This window comes from Cydia pomonella, chromosome 18 (assembly GCF_033807575.1).
Source record: "Cydia pomonella isolate Wapato2018A chromosome 18, ilCydPomo1, whole genome shotgun sequence".
NCBI classification, from domain to species: domain Eukaryota; kingdom Metazoa; phylum Arthropoda; class Insecta; order Lepidoptera; family Tortricidae; genus Cydia; species Cydia pomonella.
This window is the reverse complement of record NC_084720.1, coordinates 10,636,182-10,651,766: the sequence shown is the minus strand read 5'-3', so window position 1 is coordinate 10,651,766 and position 15,585 is coordinate 10,636,182. Positions and strand designations below refer to the sequence as shown.

General features: G+C 34.2%; 1 protein-coding gene across 2 annotated transcripts in view; it reads left to right on the top strand.

Moving 5' to 3' along the window:
- The first annotated feature begins 27 nt into the window (after positions 1-27).
- LOC133527703 (heterogeneous nuclear ribonucleoprotein K) overlaps positions 28-15,585 on the top strand; it is a 74,492-nt gene continuing 58,934 nt past the window's right edge. The window contains exon 1 of one of the 2 annotated variants that reach the window (XM_061864833.1): positions 28-188. The gene's annotated coding sequence lies outside the window, so the exon portion shown is untranslated. The remainder of the gene's footprint in view (positions 189-15,585) is intronic. The other variant, XM_061864835.1, reaches the window with a different exon arrangement.

Here is a 15,585-nt window from a genome sequence, read left to right as displayed (position 1 = left end):
TTTGTATTTTTAAGGTAAGGTAACATTTACAAGAACCAACAAACACCAAACATCTGCCATTGCCGCCATTTTTACTTTTTTGTGGACTGAAAATTTCATTTTAATAATTAATTAATGGTTGTTGTTTTGAGATTATAACAAATTCCTACGTTGCTTTTTAGTGTTCAACGTATAGCGTTACTGCTTTGGTAAGTAAATCACTAATCTATGTCTATATTAAGGTTTTACGCCTTTGTCATTTTATTTTAACATTATTGATCGATTATTTTCCAACCGGTATCATTTTTAAGCAAGCATACTATTTCTTTGTCTTCGTTCGTGTCGAGCTTGTGAGTTTCATTGGTATATAGTATAAGCAACTTTTATCAAGCTGTTACAAGTATTGAAACGATACCTATTAATAAAACAACCAATTTTGGCAATCAAATTAACAAATATTGTTTTTGGGCTTCAATTTGTTAAAAAAGTATTGCTGTTTATATTTATTAAATGAGCCCTGTAATGTAATTATCGTTAATGTAACCTATCAGATAGGCCTGTACCGTATATGGTTAATTATCGTGTTTCTGTTGACACCTCATTAAACGCTTTCTAAATTATATTTGTAGTAGCGTCTGTCTGGGTCTACGTAAATGTGTAATGGTGATGATGATTGACAACTATGTCCTTCCCCGAGCCTCAATAGTTTGGACATAGTTGTTCAAATCAAATTTCATCTAAATTGGTTCCATAGTTTTAGCATGACGAGACAGGAATTATTTTCGCATTTATAATTAGTATTAATTCCGTACACGGCAGGAAAATTGAAGAAATTTGTACCTCATGTACCTAATTTTATTTTAAGTTCAAATTTCTTCAGTTTTATATTTCGAGTTATCAGCTTCTTCCCATCATTATTATAGTAGGGATATTTACTAATTCGGTACTCCTGAAATAGCTATAGACATGTATAGTATTCACAGCTGTTATGCTCATACCATAAACACAGTTTACCAGTATTGTCACTGTATTTATTAAATTGTGGCATTTAGATACTGTCCTTTTGATTTTAGGTTAGGGAACAACAATATTTATATTCATTGAAAATATTAAAACTTAAAAGTACGTACCTACCATACCTAGTTGTGTTGTAAAATAAATAAAATACATTAATTTCAAATAACGTATACTTTTACTCTTGTGTCAAGGTGTTTAACCCATAAGGCCCATCAACATGCTTACTAGCGCCACTGCTAAATAATTGTTATTATTTTAATTTAACGATAGATATTTAAAAATGGGGGTCGCTACGTACTGTATTTTGTATTTAAGTACCTTTTGAATACATCATAATAGTTTTTATGTTGCGTGATTCGTCAATCTAGGCGTCCAAAGTTAAAACTATATATAAATTGATGCCATCATTTTATTTTTATTTCAAGGAAGTAAATGTCTGCAGATCACTGCTTATCAGATCCCTATTGTTTGTGTGGTAAAATACAGAAATGTTAGGAATTTTGTGTACCTATGGACAATACTTTTTATTAAAGAATAAATAGGGTTACCATGCTAGTTTGCATTTTAAGCATGTGTGTATATTTAGAAGCATAATAAAATCATTTTTTTTTTAAATTTTTTAATATTTAGTTTGTGTCCATAGACGGACAGAAACCCAAATAGCGGGGTGAATATTTAAATTATTTAATAAGGTGATGTTATTAAAATATGTTGACAAAATAATTTCCTCCCAATATGATCTGTATGGCCTATTATAGCAGGCATTTGGTTTACATCCACTTCTTTGTCAGCGGTGTGTGAATAAAATGGTATTTTGCACAATAGATTCTGAACCGGTTTAGATGAATGATTGTTGAATTTGGTATGAAAATAGTTTAGGAAGGACATAGGATAGGTTTATCACAAAGATAATCATTATACTCGGAAAAATCGCGGGCAGAAACTATAAAAATTAACTAAAAAGTGTTATCATAATCATAAATCATTTATTTCGTGGTAAAACTTAATTTACATACAGAAGTATATATATTACAAAAAAAAATAAGATTTAAACATATTGAAATAGTTTACCACGAAATGGGCTTGCCCCAGCATAATGCTGATAGTTATATATAGTATAGAAACTAAAAGTGGCCAAGTGCGAGTCGGACTCGCCCATGAAGGGTTCCGTACCATTTGTGACGTATAAAAAAAAACTACTTACTAGATCTCGTTCAAACCAATTTTCGGTGGAAATTTGCATGGTAATGTAAATCATATTTTTTTTGTTTTATCATTCTGTTATTTTAGAAGTTTCATGGGGGGGGGGGGGGGGGGGGACACATTTTACCACTTTGGAAATGTCTCTCGCGCAAAGTATTAAGTTTAGAAAAAAATGATATTAGAAACCTCAATATCATTTTTGAAGACCTATCCATAGATAACCCACATGGGTTTGATGAAAAAAAAATTTTTTTTTAATTTTACGACATATCAAAAAAAAACTACTTACTAGATCTCGTTCAAACCAATTTTCGGTTGAAGTTTGCATGGTAATGTACATCATATATATTTTTTAGTTTTATCATTCTCGTTTACCACTTTGGAAGTGTCTCTCGCGCAAACTACTCAGTTTAGAAAAAAATGGTATTAGAAACCTCAATATCATTTTTGAAGACCTATCCATAGATACCCCACACGTATGGGTTTTATGAAAAAAAAATTGAGTTTCAGTTCTCTAAGTATCGGGAACCCCCAAAATGTATTGTTTTTTTTTTGTGTGTGAAAATCTTAATGCGGTTTATAGAATACATATACTTACCAAGTTTGCACAGTATAGTTCTTATAGTTTCGGAAAAAAATTGGCTGTGACATAAACGGACAGACAGACGGACATGACGAATCCATAAGGGTTCCGTTTTTTGCCATTTGGCTACGGAACCCTAAAAACGAGATCGTATAATTGATTTTCAACTCAATAATAAAGTGCAAAATAAACACAAGTGCTGCGATATACACGCATCAACTCCAAGAGCTGGTAGTGTATCAAATAAATATAAAAAATGCATTGGTAAAAAACTAACTCAATATGTGGACGCAAACTCCGCCCAACGATATTTAAGATGACCAACAGGATGGCGCGCGGCGTCGCCAAAATAACACTACAAACTTTTACAAAATATATTTTATAGAAAAAAAGCGGCCAACGGCGAGTCGGACTCGCCCATGAAGGGTTCCGTACCATTTATGACGTATTAAAAAACCTACAAACTAGATCTCGTTCAAACCGATTTTCGGTGGAAGTTTGCATGAAATCATATATATTTTTTAGTTTTATCAGTGTGGGGGGGGGGACACATTTTATCACCTTGAAAGTAGGGCGTCCTCCCGGGAAATACCGGTTCTCGATTTCCCGGGAAATCCCGGGATTTATTTGGAATCCAAAGAACCGGTACTGAGCACCGAGTCCCGGTTCTCCCGGTTCCCGCCATAACATCAAATAAACATTTATATTATCAGTAAAATTAACGCACCGGCAAGTTCGGCAGCGTCGCATATATATGCAATCGATTGCGAACATCTCTAGATGACCGTACTATAGACGCCATTAGTTTTCTTCGGACATATTATCAAGAAAAGAGATGCAAATAAAAGTATTGGACTAAGTACTAGATTTAGTTAGACTGATTTATACATATCATCTTAAGTTGACATTTAATTGAAGTAATCATTAGCGTCTCGTCAAACAAATTCGACATATTTATTTTACATAACTAGTCAGATTTTGATTTTGAACTTGTAGGTGTAATTTTGCAAAAGTTTATTATTTTGTAAGATTCAAATGTTAGATAATGACCTGAAATACCTAATTATAATTTGTTAATGTTATGTTTAAGTTTCCGTAATATTGATTACTTTTTACTCAGAGTTTAATAAATGTTATATACACAAGACTTAAACTACAATGTTTATGTATAAAACTATAAATCACATTCTTGTGTCTAATTGTTAACGATCTCCAGTTCCATCCGTTCTTAAGCCAATGATTAGATTAGGTATTTGATAAGTTCTTTATGTTAAATTATTTATTTGTGAGGTCATTATATTTTTGTTAAAAAAAAGAACTGTATTTGTTTTAAGTGTGTTGATTATTATATTACTGCAATGTTACAATTATCTTAAGTTAATCACATTTGAAATATAAAAAATATTGAACTATTATAATTAGACTGATTTATATTATAATTTAAGTTCACATTTAAAATTAAAATAATGATTAGCGTTACGTCAAGTAAATTCGACGACATCTTACATAAATAGTCAGGTTGAGATATTATAAAATTTGTATAACTTTGCACAATTTGTTTTTTTTTTTTTTTTTATTACAATATTATGATAATTATGATATTGTGAACATGATAATAATGTTTAAAATATTATGGTGTTTGTAAGTATTACTTACTACACATGATTCATAACATTACGGTTATGATCAATGCCACTGTTAACTGATTAATCAATTAAGACTGATTAAAGTAACTATAAAGACTGATTTAAGTGTATTATTCCTAAAACTGTTTTTTATTCTATAAAAAATTCTTAATTTTTCCTACGATTCCTCTTCATTATTATTAAAGTTAGTTGCAAGATTCACAGTTAAATAAATGATGTCAAACAAAATATATAAAAATAATTCAGCTCAGCATAAAGAACCGGGAGAACCGGGAATCCCGGTACCGGCTCCGACCCGGTACCGGGAAATGAAAAACTAGGAACCGGTCCCGGGACTGCACGCCCTACTTGAAAGTGTCTCTCGCGCAAACTATTCAGTTTAGAAAAAAATGATGTTAGTTACCTCAATATCATTTTTGAAGACCGATCCATAGAAACCCCACACGTATGGGTTTGATGAAAAAAATAATATTGAGTTTCAGTTCTAAGTATGGGGAACACCCAAAATTTAGTTTTTCTAACTATTTTTGTGTGAAAATCTTTATGTGGTTCACAGAATACGTCTACTTACCAAGTTTCAACAGTATAGTTCTTATAGTTACGGAAAAAAGTGGCTGTGCCAATACGGACGGACACACAGACAGACAGACATGACGAATGCATAAGGGTTCTTTTTTGCCATTTGGCTACGGAACCCTAAAAACCTTAAATATTAGTTAGGGTTAAGTAATATTAACCTTAAAAAGACACTATGAGCAATAAAAACAAATACTGTGCGTACATTTAAGTAGGAATACTTTAAGATGTTTTCTTCGCATTTTGAAGTTGGCAACTCCTGTAATTGGAAGAAAACTAACGCGGCCAACGGCCAACACTAACAGTTACCGGTAGGGTACAGTTACAGTTTACGGTTCAATTTATAATGGTTAATGGCCAATAATGGTTAATTGCATTAACTTCGGCCAACACTGGTAACTATAGTCAACACAATTAAAGATATCTATACCACATGATTGTCCATATAAAAAGAGAAAACGTTTTTCCACCTCTAAATAGGTATTTTCCATTCTCCATCATTTTTAGCAATGTTATTGACACAATGAAAAGTAGATTTACTTTTTTTCAAAATTTGCTAAACAAAAAAAGATTTTATTTTTCAAAAAAGCAAAACCTATAAACCTAGAATATATTATGCTCAAGCGATCGACATCAGAATCAAAGTGATTTGTTAAGATTTAGTTAGTGGAAAACGTTTTCTCCCGAAATGGAATTTCATAGAAAAATTACCGCTATTTCGTTAGATTCGAAAAGCGATTCTTCCCTGTTAAGAAAATATTGAACTCAACAATAGAAGGAGTGCCTACAATAAGTAGGTTTACCATGGCCTGTACCCACAATATTCTGACTAGGTACTTAACTTCTGAACTTAAGTGATTTCCTGTTACAAATGTCACATTTTGTTTGCCAAAATGTCGCTTTCCTACCCAAAAAATGACTTGCAACAAATAGAACATTATTAAGTTACGACAGATGATGTTGCAACTTTCTTCATTCTGGATCTTCGCAATACAGCATAAGTCAAGAAGGGTTGAAAATCATAGCCATAATAGTAGTTTATGTGACTGCCACATAATAAAAGGCATCAAAATACACGAGTGTGGGTTTAAGAAACGAACGAAGCGAGTTTCTTAAAAAGATCACACGAGTGTTTTAATGCCTAATTATGTACAGTTACATACACTATTTTATCTACACACATATTATAAACTTTCTATGAAATATTCACTAACCCAAATTACAGCCTCCGTTGGGACATCGTTGCCAAATCGTTGCTCTCTTTGTGGAACTCGCGGATGGTGGTGTCACCGAAATATTTTTATCGCTTATTTTACACGAAATTTTTGCTATAGTTACCTTAAAAACAACAAAACATATTCATCTTATACTTTAAACTAATTAAATGATAAACTGTACGTCAAATGGCAGTAAATGAAAACTTTTTTTCACGCATGTAGTTTTTTTTAATTCAGAGACAAACAAGAGTCGGGGGCCTATTTCCGTATCATTCGATACAAACTAACATGCGAGTTATTTCAAAATTATATGCAATTAACATTTCATTTCGAACAAAAAGGCATCTCGACTGATATTAGAATGGAGGTCAAATGGAATTGCTTATTACGGATTTTTTACGGATTTTGAAAGCCTCAGAGAGGGTTTATGATATGTGTGTAGATAAACTGAGGTTACTTTGATTTGTGGATTTGATTTGGTTTATCAACGTTCTTTAACTAGAAGACATTAGTTTCTTAACGCAAACTTAAGAATTTAATGATGTGTTTGGTAACCTTACAGAAATAAATTATTGTACCTAAACACTTTCGGAAACAAATTCCTTATGTTTTAAAAACCGACGATCAATATTACCTCTATATGATTCACATTCCCGACTAGGTGCTTCGAGTTTTGGACGTTGAATCTTACATCAGCGCACGTCAGTAGGAGAAGAGAGTCTCTTAAATTACATTTCGGGCATTACACAGGCTGTCCCGTACTATTTTTTCGGCGTTTAAAGCAGGCGATTATTTTTCTGTGCATATTTTTGACCATTAGTCTAAAATAAAAATAAAGTTTTAAAAAGTTTAAGCTTTTTAAAATGAAACTCTTGTAAATGCAAATCTTCCAAGAAACTTTTTGCTTTGTAACACGTGGGACGTAATCTCGGTGACAAATCAAAGCAATTATATCCTGGTTGGGGGGTCGTTGAAAATGCATAATAACTATAATAAGTAATTATTAGTTAAGAAAGTCAGAAAAAAGGTTGTATATTCTATTTTTTTATTCCGTCGACTAAAATGACATTTCATGTGGTACTAAGAAATGTCATGTCTTACATATGGAACGTCATTTTAGTCTACGGAATAAAAAAACAGACCTTAATCATAAGCCATATTCTACACAAACCTCTTCTTGGATGTTGTTAACTGTTAAACTAGGCGGACCATACAAATTGTTTGATCAATGCAGATGAGTTAGTAACTCGGTATTAGTAACACCTTAGACATGTATGAAGTGGTTGTTGCTCTACGACCCCGTACATTGTGCTGCTGTTCTGATTGTCAAGTTTTCGTTTTAATGACTCTGCTAGTTCAGCTACCACAAAACTAAGGCCATGTTTTTTCTTAGACTACTTCAGAGCAGGCAGGAATTTATCTACTTAAGACATAAAAAAATTGTCAATTTCTTAGTTTTTTTTATGTATAGGTATTTATATATAATTCTTTAATGACAACCGTTGTTTGTTTGAATAAATCTAACTCGGGCTTAGTAATAAAATGGGTACGCCAAGGTCGACCAGTAAGTATTTAAATAAAGAAATCCATTTCTACTTAACCCTCTCTGCCATAAAAATCGCCTGCATAACATTTTTCGTATTTAGCTCTTAATTAATGACTCTTTTCCTCGCCTTTAATGTAGCTGGGTTTACATCGGCAATCCATCACGAAGGCAAACAGCTATGAAATCTCTCCGCTGATCTATCATTCGGAATAAAACAGTATGATTCTTCGAAAGGCAGATAGATTGTATGATTAAACAGATTCTGCGTTGTCTTGTATCAGAAGACATTATACATAACGATATAAACCCCTAACTCGAAATGGCAAAAAACTGTTGGTACATAGAAAACGTCGAAGTTTAATGAAGTGGAGTAATATTTTCCATTCAATAATGCAAAGAGAAAAGACAGTAGATTGCTGACGCAGTTCGAACTATTGGAAGGTCTAAAACTCTTCAAGAGATAGGTACCATCATATTCAAATCGATCAGAATATTTACCTCTCGCGTCGAATGATGATCCCTATGACAGTTTATTTTTGTATGGACAGTTGCACTGTCACGTGAAATGTTATTTGGTATTTTTTTGGAAGTTTATTGTCACATTAATTTATTTAGAAATCTAACATTTAAGCAATAAACATGCATTAAAAACGTATTTCTTCAATTATTTTTATAAATCAAGCTGAACCAAAAGGGACTTGAATTAACTGTTGTCATAGGGATCATCATTCGATGTGATAGGTAATGTATCACATCGAATGATGTGATACATTACCTGTTTTCTTTTTAGGCTAATCAAGTAAGCATATATTCTATATAAGTTTAATCAGTTAGCAATTTAAGTATTCAATAACTCATCAGTCTATGGCGACATTAAATAGGGGCACGTTATTTATTCTTTCGCGTGCGTGCGAGAGACTTATGGCTGCTTTTACGGTGTCGCCATTTAATTTGAACGTACATGCGATAATATACCACATGGTCATTACATGTCGGGTATTGGAGAAAACGGGGAATGTAATTGTCGCCTCATCCCTCAGTGCCACCACACTGGTAAGGCAGGGCGGGGCCGATAGCCACCGGAATCGAAAGTAGAACAATAATTATCGGTGGTGGGCGCAGGGGGCTGGCCGGTGGTGGCCGTTCCCGCGGCTCGACCGTCAACAAACCGTCGCGCGGCAACTGCTCATGACATATGCATGAGAGCGGCACGGACGATGCTACCGCTTAAATATACAAGGACCGACGGGGAAATTACCAGAGAGGCAAATACATACAAGATGTCTCCCGCTCGGCTTCGCCGTTGTAGCGTGCCGCACGCCCGCGGGCTCTCCAATTACACTCACGAAACGTCCGATGCCTTTGTACTATTCTCGACTATTTTTACCGCCTAACCACCGCGGACTCTTCATAAGTCATGAAGACAACCCCATTATAAAGTTAAATGTATCATTGTAAATTCCTTGTGGCCTCATGGGCTATCACGCAAATCTTTAACGCTGAATACTCGATTTCATTGTACACAAAGACAACACATAATTGTTTATTTTTACAAAAGACAAATTTACTTATAATCGTGCACTTTGTATTATATAGAAGACTTCTGTGCCATCTTCACATATTAGGTACATCAGAAACCAGGAAGTACGCCTCACCTGCGCAGGGACACACAGATAAAAAAGATATCTAAATTCAAAACGCAAAACTCTCTTGCTTAAATAAAATAATAAATTGCTTAGTCCAATAAATATGTCTTGAGTTAAAAACAACATAATTTTTTAAAGGAGAATAAAAATTATTTAGTTCTATCTTTACACATTTTTAAAGCGAATGGTAGTGATATGAGTTAAGATATTAATTATTCGTCGCAAGAAAAAAACGTCTTAGCAAGAGATAACGCTCTTAAAAAACGGTTTTATCTTGAGTAACTCTTCCTCAAACCAAAAATATTACCAAATTCCAAAGAAGAAGCACCAAAATTTTCCTTTGAGACTTTTAAGTTTTTAGGCAAGAGCAATTAATTCTTGGTTTGATGTTTTCAATATACAGTCAAGAGCTAAAGCTATTTAAAAAAAGAAGCACCAAAACTTTGGTTTGAGACTTTTAAGTTTTTATACAAGAGCCATTAATTATTGGTTTGATGTTTTCAAACTTCAGTCAAGAGCCAAAGCTATTTCAAAGAAGAAGCACCAAAATGTTGCTTTGAGACTTAAGTTTTTACGCGAGAGCGATTAATTCTTGGTTTGATGTTGTCAATATACAGTCAAGAGCCAAAGCTATTTGAAAGAAAAAGCACCAAAACTTTGGTTTGAGACTTTTACATAAAATAGTATCAATAAATTTGATGAAGAGCACATAAGCGCTGGTGGCCTAGCGGTAAGAGCGTATGACTTGCAATCCGGAGGTCGCGGGTTCAAACCCCGGCTCGTACCAATGAGTTTTTCGGAACTTATGTACGAACATTTGATATTCACCAGTCGCTTTTCGGTGAAGGAAAACATCGTGAGGTAACCGGGCTAATCCCAATAAGGCCTCTAGTTTAACCCTCTGGGTTGAAAGGTCAGATGACAGTCGCTTTCGCAAAAACTAGTGGCCTAGGCCAATTCTTGGGATTAGTTTCCCCCCAGGCTCCCATGAGCCGTGGTAAAATGCCGGGACAACGCGAGGAAGAAGAAGAAGATGAAGAGGATTACTACAAAGATTTCAACTTTATTCAAGACATACTAAACTTGGCGCTAAGAGATTTCAGCTCTAGATATAAATAATATCATATTTCACATTGAGTAACGTACTCTTGAACCAATGCTTTTTCTTGTTTTTATGGAGAAAATATAATTCTCAATTCAATTATGAGTATCTAACCCCAAGAAACAAAGTTTCTTGGCACAAGTTCTTTAAATATTGCACTAAGACAGTTAGGTTCAATTTAAAAAATACAATACTTAAAACAAAACGTAAACTCTCTTTGTGAGAATAATGAGCTTTTTAAAAAAAAACTTGTTATAGCTCGGATAGAGAATTAATTTTTTAGCTTAAATAATAAACTTTGAAATATTTTATATCTTGACGCAAGAATTTTATTTTTTCCTTATATAGGAAACACAAAATGTCTTGACACAAGAGTATTTGCTTGGCTGGAGAACTATTTTTTTTCTGTGCATGGTAGTGTTTGTCTATATGTCTTTGCCAAACCCAGTAGCATTTTTTCCAGTGTACCGTATTGATTCTAAAATTCTGTACTAAAATGACACAACCGGTGTGCGTGCGTCACTAACAGCCACCTTGTGTAAGATGTTGTTAAATTTGTCTTAGCCGATTTTCCTTTAATTTTGCTTATTAACAAAGAGTAAACATCGCATGCATATTTGTGTAGTTTGACTATTTGATAACCTCATGCTAGTGAACAGATTTAGTCAAACCTAGACAAATCGCCCTGAAATGACAGACTTCGTACGGGTGGCTAGTTAGCTACCACCCTCCTACCATCGCGGCCCGCACCCGCACGCCGCAAAGAAGTTATGATCGATAGGAGCATCAAATATTAACGCACTCCGCCTGCCCACGAGGAAACGGAATGGATAACCGTTGTCTGAAAGGCCACAAGGGGCGAACTCCAGTCAACTTCCCCTCTTTGCCTAATTGCATAACCACTTTCTTCAAATACGAAAGTACTCACAATTTTCAAATTTCAGAATTAAACTGATCAAATATTTAGAAACATTTCTTACCTTCGTTGATTAATTGGTACCTATATTTAAAATCCGTTTAATAAATTAAGCCGCAGGCTGGAAATGCTGAGAGTCTAGTTAATCAAATCATACGTCCTGTTAAAATTGCCAACGTTGGGTATTTTTTAATACTGTAAATTAACAGAATTAGAAAAAGCGGCGAAGTGCGAGTCGGACTCGCCCATGAAGGGTTCCGTACCATTTATGACGTATTAAAAAAAAACTACTTACTAGATCTCGTTCAAACCAATTTTCGGTGGAAGTTTGCATGTTAATGTATATCATATATTTTTTTTTGATTTTTCATTCTGTTATTTTAGAAGTTACAGGGTGGGGGCACACATTTTTTCACTTTGGAAGTGTCTCTCGCGCAAACTATTCAGTTTAGGAAAAAATGATATTAGAAACCTAAATATCATTTTTGAAGACCTATCCATAGATACCCCACCACACGTATGGGTTTGATGAAAATTTTTTTTTTTTTAATTTTATGACGGTTTAAAAAAAACTACTTACTAGATCTCGTTTAAACCAATTTTCGGTGGAAGTTTGCATGGCAACGTATATCATATACATATTTTTTTTTTAGATTTTTCATTGTTATTTTAGAAGTTAGGGCGAGGGGGGGGGACACACATTTTACCACTTTGGAAGTGTCTCTCGCGCAAACTATTCAGTTTAGAAAAAAATGATATTAGAAACCTCAATATCATTTTTAAAGACCTATCCATAGATACCCCACATGTATGGGTTTGATGAAAAAAGATTTTTTGAGTTTCACAAGTAACCCTAATTTCGACAAATTTATGTAAAATATACAATGATATAAGCAAATTTCCCTAATGTCAGCAAGGATGGCATAGGGCTAGACGCAAGCGTAGCTAAGATTAGTCGTATAGCGTCTGTAAGTAAGGTTGTAATGCTATCACGGCTCGTTGACTCGCGGAGCGGACGAGTATGTGCCCTGGCGCGTGAAATACCTATTTGTGATTGCGTTGTTTAAATCAAGTGGCAATCACGTGTCCAGATGACACTTAACAATCTCATGCGTATCTTATAATTTTAATATTTAATGTAATTATGTATTATCAACAACTGGATTGGACTGTATTCCCATTATTTATTTAGCTTTGGAAAGGCTTAGACCAACCAGTGTAACTGTGACCTCTTATAACCTCTCTGTAATAGCTTAATCAGAGAGTGTTTGGTCAAGTTACTAATAAGGCCTAATTCGTTACGGATTCGCCAAATTTAAGACGCAATTTTAATAAAATTAGTCACTATATTGTGTTTAATTATGGGTGATTACTTAAAATAATATGTAAAATTTGACATTTAATGATTTTTTCAGGGATTTTTTTTTATTCTACTCATGTCGTAGTTTCTGTCTGATGCCCTCCATCAACCGTGCGACAGTGTCTTTAGACACTTGTTTACATGCCCAATTTTTTAAGGAAATCCTTGTGGTCGCTTGCTGTTTTGCCTGATTTTCGTAAGATTCCTTTAACTAAAGCCCAATATCTCTCAATTGGACGGCACTGTGGGACATTTCGAGGGTTCATGTTTTTTTGTACGATTTTAATATTACTACGTTCAAGGAACTTTATCGTATCTTTTGCGTATAATGAGCTGTTGCTAGATCGGGCCAAAATAATGTCAACATATTGTGTTTTTGCCTTTTTGTCAAAAGCCGCTACTTCAAACACTCATTTATGTAGACTTTCCTTGTTGATGGTACCCCTTGCTACTTAAGTACGGCTACGATCACCACAGGGACAGATAGCTTGCCAAACTAAATATTTTGATCCAAATTTTTCGATTCCAATTGTGGTTTCCGAATCAGGAAGAGTTTCTCCGTCAGCTATTGTATAGTATTGGTCACCCGGAAGTGTTGAAAAATCGGCTTTTACATAGGTTTCATCGTCAAGAATTATATGAAGGTATTTTGAGCCCAAAAAGTCGTACAGTTTTCGAGACCTAGTTTTAATTGTTGCTTTTTGCTTTTCTGACGTTTTTGGTATCTTACGCTTTTTTTAGACTTAGAATAGAAGCACGTTGCTTGACACGTCGAACCATGGATTGATCAGTGGATATTTTTTTTGCGATATCTCGTTCGGACATAGTGCGATTCTTACGTATGGTCCTTAAAATCTTTTTTTCCAATGCGGGGTCACGAGGACCACTACGTTCTCTGGTTTTTGGCCTCTGAGCCGTAGACAGGGTCTCGAAGTACCGTTTTAACACATCATCCACAGTTTTTCTTGGCATTTTGAGGTCCCTGGCGATATAATGATTCGGGCCTTGAGTATTTTCTAGCCATTTTTTTTTTAATTTATTTAGGATCACCAACAGACAATACATCAGAGAAAAAATAATCTGTAGCTTACATAACATTAAGGGTAGATGTTTGTCCAATTATAGGTAACCACAGCTTATTCCAGTATCTTAGCCATTTGGTGATGATTAGTTCTCGGCGTTGTCGTTGATTCATCTTATTTGGTGTTTAGTAAATATTTAACAATAAACCAAAGAGCATATAATCACTACGTTTTAAGAGACGGGACTTCCATACTAGCGAGTGGAATCCCTTTGTTTCGCAAATCATTACCAAAATGTACGACAAAGAACTATCAAAGAACCATAGTACCAACATAAGCAATTTAAATAGTGTAGTACGCTACACGCTTGCGTTTCTTATCGATATCGATAAAATGGGGAGGGTTGAAATATAGACTCTTGTCTACAAATTTTGTACTCGAAATCAAGTTAGGATCGAGTCCACATTTAAGTTGTATGTTATATAGTGGATAGTTCTATGAGTGGACTAATACGTGGTCGAGCTTAATGTGGACTCGATTTTTTTTTAGAACACCTTGTTGTTCTTCGTCACTAGGAAGGATCAAAGTAGCACTTTTTTTCCCTACTAGGAGGGATCACTTTTTTCCTCTTTTTGCATACTTCTTAGGTTAAATTATTTAATTTAATTACCATTAATTAAATTTATTTACCGACGACCGGTCTGGCCTAGTGGGTAGTGACCCTTCCTACGAAGCTGATGGTCCCGGGTTCAAATCCTGGTAAGGGCATGTATTCGTGTGATGAGCATGGATATTTGTTCCTGAGTTATGGGTGTTTTCTATGTATTTAAGTATTTATATATTATATATATCGTTGTCTAAGTACCCTCAACACAAGCCTTATTGAGCTTACTGTGGGACTTAGTCAATTTGTGTAATAAAGTCCTATAATATTTATTTATTTATTTAATTGTACCATAATAATTTCCTCATAGGTGATGTGAAAAGCAGTATGTAAATTTATCACGTGGTAGCAAAAATATTTCCACCTTAGGGTGGTATTCCACCTATCCAATTTCTTGGTCCAATGTCATTGCGTTTCACTCTGTCATTAATCAAAATGTGAGACGCAATACAAATTGGACAAAGAAATTGCATAGGTGGAATACCACCCATAGGCGTTAACAATTGAATCCCTCACTACGCTAGGATTCTATTTTAGAATACCTCGTTACACTCAGATTGTAAATATAAAATCCTTCACTATTTCTTTTCTTAATTTTTTTAAATTAAAAGCACTATTTTCAAAATGATCTGCAGATACATGTTTCAATAAATGTAACTTTTCTATGGGAAGATGTATCAGGTCTTCGTTCCCAAACAAATTTAACCCACTGCCTGCATCTGAAAACATACAGCCTTGGTTATGTACAGTTTATATTCCAAGTGTTTGCTAATGAGATGATCAACTGATTATTTAGCGCTAATATGCATCTCTAAATCAAATCAAATATGTTAAATAATGACCATTAATGCATAGATGATAGATAATTTTCCACTGAAAATCTTCGACGAATTAATTTTGTGTCATATTGCATGCAAGTTCTCAGGAAATTACACATATTTTATTTAATTACTTAAACTAATATACAAATAAACATACAATTATCGATAGTTTTAGTACATCCCTAGTTCACACCTAAAAATAATATAAAATATCAAATTTTCGATGTGTTTAAAGCCTGCTGCACCAAAATAAGGTCAAAAGTATCTAAAGCAATACGTACCGGTCT